This window comes from Euphorbia lathyris, chromosome 7 (assembly GCF_963576675.1).
Source record: "Euphorbia lathyris chromosome 7, ddEupLath1.1, whole genome shotgun sequence".
Taxonomy (NCBI): domain Eukaryota; kingdom Viridiplantae; phylum Streptophyta; class Magnoliopsida; order Malpighiales; family Euphorbiaceae; genus Euphorbia; species Euphorbia lathyris.
This window is the reverse complement of record NC_088916.1, coordinates 27,156,387-27,162,386: the sequence shown is the minus strand read 5'-3', so window position 1 is coordinate 27,162,386 and position 6,000 is coordinate 27,156,387.

The following is a 6,000-nucleotide window of genomic DNA, read 5'->3' as shown; positions in this document are numbered from 1 at the left end:
CCCTAGTTCGACCTCCCAATCGCGTCGGAGGCGGTAAATGGCACTGCACCAAACACTGCGCTATCAACGCCCGTGGCTTCGACTGTGCCCTCTATCGTTCCTCGTGCGCATTCAGGAAGTCCTGTGGTAACTACATCCACGACACCGACTGTGCAAACAAATACGATAGCACCCACTTCACCAATCTTTCGGTTCTGCGCAAATGCTCCACGGACTGCTGCTCCACCAACCCGACGCAAACATGTAATGACACTTCGTCATTCCACCATGCACTCTTGAGGGAAGTTTGCGGCAATATATGCGGAGCATCCAGGTGGAATGGTTGATCCAACTTGCTTCAGCAAAGCACAGAAACTCAGTGAATGGCGAGCGGCGATGTCTGATGAAATTCAGGCACTTGTTACAAATGGCACATGGACATTGGTCCCACGACCGTCAGGACGTCATATCATAACATCAAGATGGCTCTTTCGTACCAAAAAGAAAACAGATGGTTCAGTTGATCGCTACAAAGCACGTCTAGTGGCGCGAGGCTTCACACAGAAATCTGGGATTGACTATAAGGAGACATTCAGTCCAGTAGTAAAAGCGACTACCATTCGCACTGTGTTTGCACTGGCTGCATCAAACCACTGGTTTGTTAACCAACTTGATGTATCCAATGCTTTTCTTCATGGAAATCTGTCAGAAACCATCTATATGGAACAACCTCAAGGCTTTCGGGATCCTGACAAACCTGATCACGTCTGTCTTCTTCGTAAAAGCCTCTACGGGTTAAAACAAGCGCCGCGTGAATGGTTCACCAGATTGAAAACGTTCATTCTCTCACTTGGTTTTCAGATGTCACTTGCCGACAATTCCCTCTTCGTTTGCAACAAAGGCACACATCACACATACATTCTATGTTATGTGGATGATATACTTATCACCGGGAATGTCCCTGATCACATTGTGCACACCATTGCAGCTATTGAAAAAGAATTTCCTATTCGTAACTTGGGTAGAGCCGAATACTTCCTAGGAATTGAAATTCAATACTCAAGCAATGGCATACACTTGTGTCAAGCCAAGTATGCAGCGCATATCCTTGAACGTGTCAAGATGGTAGATTCAAAACCAATCACAACACCAATGGCCACCACACCAGTGCTGTCAAAGGAACTTGGACAGAGTCTTCCTTCAGGTGATGAATACAGAAGTATCGTTGGTGCTCTCCAATACCTACTGTTGACAAGACCGGACATTGCATTTGTGGTGAACAAACTGTGTCAGTTTCTGCATTGTCCTACAGATGAGAATTGGAAGAGTGTAAAAAGGGTACTCCGATATCTACAAGGCACGTTGGCCTTTGGCATTACCATGTCACCTAAACCGATTGACTATGTTCATTGTTATTCGGACAGTGACTGGGGTGGGTGTCCTGATGATAGACGATCCACAGGTGCATTCTGTGTCTATCTTGGAAAGAGCATTATCTCATGGCAAGCGCGAAAGCAACCGACTATTGCACGGTCCTCTACGGAAAGTGAATATAAAGTTGTTGCCAACGCCACGGCTGAGCTTCTCTGGCTGCGCTCTCTTCTATCGGACTTAGGTCTCCCGATGCCCAAACCAGTACAACTATGGTGTGACAACGTTGGTGCTATATACCTCACGTCCAATCCAGTGTTTCATGCTAGAACGAAACACATTGAGCTCGACTATCACTTTGTACGTGAACAAGTCCGTAATGGCTTTCTCAATGTCCGGTTCATTCATACTGATGATCAGGTTGCTGATATCCTCACCAAGCCGCTCCCTAGTGCTCGCTTCACTATGCTTCGCTCCCGTCTACTCGTTCAGGATAGGCATCGGCTTGAGGGGGGGTGTTAGAGATAATATTCTGTATTATCTCTGTCCCTTATCTCTAGGATATTCATCAAATATTATAGAGATAATACTAGCAATTATCTGCAGGATAATTAGCTTGTAGAGTTATAGTTGTATTCCTAAGTTTAAGTGATAGACTAGGATTATACTTACTGTTCAGAGTTGTATTAAGATTATACTTACTAAAGGTATTTATACCTGTCTTTAATACAAACCCTAATCAAGGGAATTACAATCACTCTCTCTCTCTCTCTACCTCACTGAAATCTCTCTCTCTCTCAATACAAACATTCCGCAATATCAACACCAAGGAAGTGACACCCTCCTGAAGTACTCTTTACGCTCTAGCTTATCTCGTCCATAGTCAGCGTCAGTGTATCCAATGAGTGTGAAGTCATTTGTATTTGGATACCATAAACCTGCATTAACTGAGCTCTGCAAATATCTGAAAATTCTTTTTACAGCTATAAGGTGAGATTCCCTGGGGTCAGCTTGGTATCTTGCGCAATAACATACTGAGTACTGAATGTCAGGCCTACTAGCAGTAAGATAAAGTAGAGAGCCAATCATACCTCGATATAACTTACTGTCTACTGACTTACCTTTCTCGTCAGCGCAAAGGACAGTGTCAGTACCCATTGGGGTAGATATGGGCTTACATTCTTCCATATCGAATTTCTTTAACATTTCTTTGGCATACTTAGACTGACTAATGAAGATGCCGTTCTTCCCTTGCTTAATTTGTAGTCCAAGGAAGAAGTTGAGTTCGCCCATCATTGACATCTCGAACTCAGTTTGCATCTGTTTACTAAATTCTTTGCACATAGATTCATTAGTAGCACCAAAGATAATATCATCTACGTAAATTTGTGCCAACAGGGTATCTTTACCTTTTTTCTTAATGAATAAGGTTGTGTCAGCTTTGCCTCTGACATAGTTCCTAGTCAGCAGGAAACTGGTCAACCTTTCATACTAAGCACGTGGTGCTTGTTTCAGGCCGTACAAGGCCTTCTTGAGTTTATAAACATGGTTTGGAAATTTTGAATCTTCAAACCCTGGAGGCTGACTAACATATACCTCTTTGTTTATAAATCCATTAAGAAATGCGCTCTTAACATCCATTTGATATAGTTTGAAGTTCATGAAACTAGCATATGCACATAATATTCGTATAGCCTCTAACCTAGCAACTGGAGCAAAGGTTTCACCGTAGTCAATGCCTTCTTGCTGACTATAGCCTTGAGCTACAAGTCGGGCTTTGTTTCTGACTACATTGCCTTGCTCGTCTAGCTTATTTCTAAAGACCCACTTAGTTCCTATGGTCTTTTGATTCCTAGGTTTTGGTACTAAATCCCATACCTCATTTCTCTTGAATTGATCAAGCTCTTCTTGCATAGCATTGATCCAGAATTCGTCGTGCTCAGCTTCAGTGAAATTCTTTGGTTCATGGACTGAGATGAACGCAACATTGCTAAGGTATCTCCTGAGTTGATTTCTTGTCATCAGGTTATTCTCAGTAGCATCAAGAATGGACTTCTCTGAGTGTCCTCTTGGAATTTTGATCTCTTTGGGTAATGTTGAGTTGTCAGGAGCAGGTGTTTCAACAATCTCTGCAGTTTTAGATTGGCCAGCAAAGGTAATTTCAGGTTTGTTTTTACCTTTGGTCAGCCCGTGTGGTAATGACTCAGCGGCTCCATTTTGGTCAGCGGAAGCTGAGCCTGGGTCATCTTCGGTAGACTGACTTGACTTTCCTGCAGGGTCAGTTTCATCGAACTCGATATGGAAAGACTCTTCTACGACTTGAGTTCGTTTATTAAACACCCTATATGCTTTACTGTTAGTTGAGTACCCTAGAAAGATCGCTTCGTCAGCTTTAGAATCAAATTTGTCAAGGTTGTCTTTCGTATTGACTATAAAGCATTTACAACCAAAAGCACGAAAGTATCCAATGTTGGGCTTTCGTCCTTTCCAAAGTTCATAGGGGGTTTTCTTAAGAATAGGTCTAACTAAAGCCCTATTGAGTATATAGCATGCTGTGTTGACAGCTTCACCCCAGAAATACTTTGGAAGCCTATTCTCACTCAGCATTATCCTAGCTATTTCAACTAATGTTCTGTTCTTCCTTTCAACTACCCCATTTTGTTGAGGAGTTCTAGGAGGAGAAAAATTGTGGTCAATGCCGCTGACTTCACAGAATTCATCAAACTGTTGGTTTTTGAATTCTCCGCCATTATCACTACGGATGTGAGCTAATTTTAAATCTTTGTCATTTTCAAGTTTTCTGATCAGTGTTGAGAACGTCTCAAAAGCTTCATCCTTGCTACTCAGCAAGATGACCCAAGTGTACCGAGAGAAATCATCTATATTGAACAAGGAAAATCTCTTACCGCCCAAGCTGAGTGGTTGGACAGGTCCGAAAAGATCCAAGTGTAGTAATTCCAATGGACGCTTGGTTGAGACAATATTTTTACTTTGAAAAGACTTTTTGGTTTGTTTACCTTGCTGACAAGCATTACATAATTGATCTTTCTCAAATCTAAGTTTGGGCAAACCCTCAACTAATTGCTTTCTTGCTAATTTGGCAAGGAGGTCCATGCTTACATGACCAAGTCTCCTATGCCATAGCCAGGAGTTATCTTCCTTTGACACTAAGCATATATTTTTCGAAAAATTCTTTTCTAAACTCAACATGTAAACATTATCAACACGAGGGGCAGTTAAAATCAAATCGTTTGCTTTTCCCTCGAGTATCTGACACTCAGTGGCATCAAATATAACCTTTCTACCGCTGTCACACAGCTGAGCCACGCTCAATAGGTTATATTTGAGACCCCTGACTAAGGAGACAGACTCAATAGTAGGGTTACCTCCGATAGTACCTGAACCTACTATCTTACCCTTTTTGTTGTCTTCGAAGCTTACACTTCCACCTTGTTTACGCTCAAGTGTGATGAATTGAGTTTCATCACCAGTCATATGCCTCGAGCATGCGCTGTCAATATACCAAAGCTTTGACTTCTCTGCGCACCTCAGGCTCACCTGCATTTTAAACTATTCATCTTTAGGTACCCAATTCCTTTTGGGTCCTCGTTGGTTAGCATAAACAGGTGACACATCATGTTTTAATTTGTGACGACATACTTTTATGGTGTGGCCATCTTTACCACAATAGTCACAAAAGATTACCCATTGAGGGTATTTCCTCTTTTGGTCAGCATGATGGTGCTGAGCATACCAACACACTTTTACAGTGTGTCCTCTTTTTCCACAACAGTCACACTGACTGTTCTACTGAGTGTACTGTCGATGCTGACCAGTACCTTGATACTCAGCATTGGGATAGAACCTTTTCTTAGCCGATGTACTCAGCTGGTTCTGTATAGTTGTGATGTCCTTTCTCAGCTTCTTAGAGTCTGATTGGACTTCAGAGACAAATCTATACATTATTTTTAAATTTTCATCTTGCCTAGTATTGTCCTGAAGCAGATGTTGGAGATCACTTAGTTTGACCTCCTCAATCTGATCACATCGCCTGCTGAGTGCCTTTATTTTCTTGTTACACTTTTTGGTCAATGTATATAGATCACTCAGGGCGTTAACCATTTCATTTCTAAGCAGGAGAAGAGATGTTACCTCATTGGAGTGTTCCTCTTGGTCAGATTCATCTGAGAGGCCAGCTTGCTCAGATCAGCATTGGTCAGCAGATTCATCAGCCATAAAACATATGTTTGCTGACTCCGTGGCATCAGCTTTTGATGAGGTTGACTCATCACGGTCACTCCATGTTGCCACCATTGCTTTTCTGCTACCTTTCTTTTCTTTCTTCAGAGTAGGACATCTTGATTTAATGTGCCCAGTCTGATGGCATTCAAAGCATGTGACAGGCTTGGAGTTGTCCTTCTTGTATCTGCTGTCGCTGGACTCAGCTTTGTACTTATCGCTTCTTCTGAATGGCCTTTTGCTGTTCTTGTCATTCTTTCTGAACAACTTCTTCATCTTTCTTGTGAACATGGCCATCTCCTCATCATCTGATGAGTCAGCTTCTGTTGAGTCAGCTTTCATGACAAGTGATTTTTGATTCTTGTCTTCTAACTTTTCTTTAGCTTCAAAGTTTTTCATGGAGATCTTGTG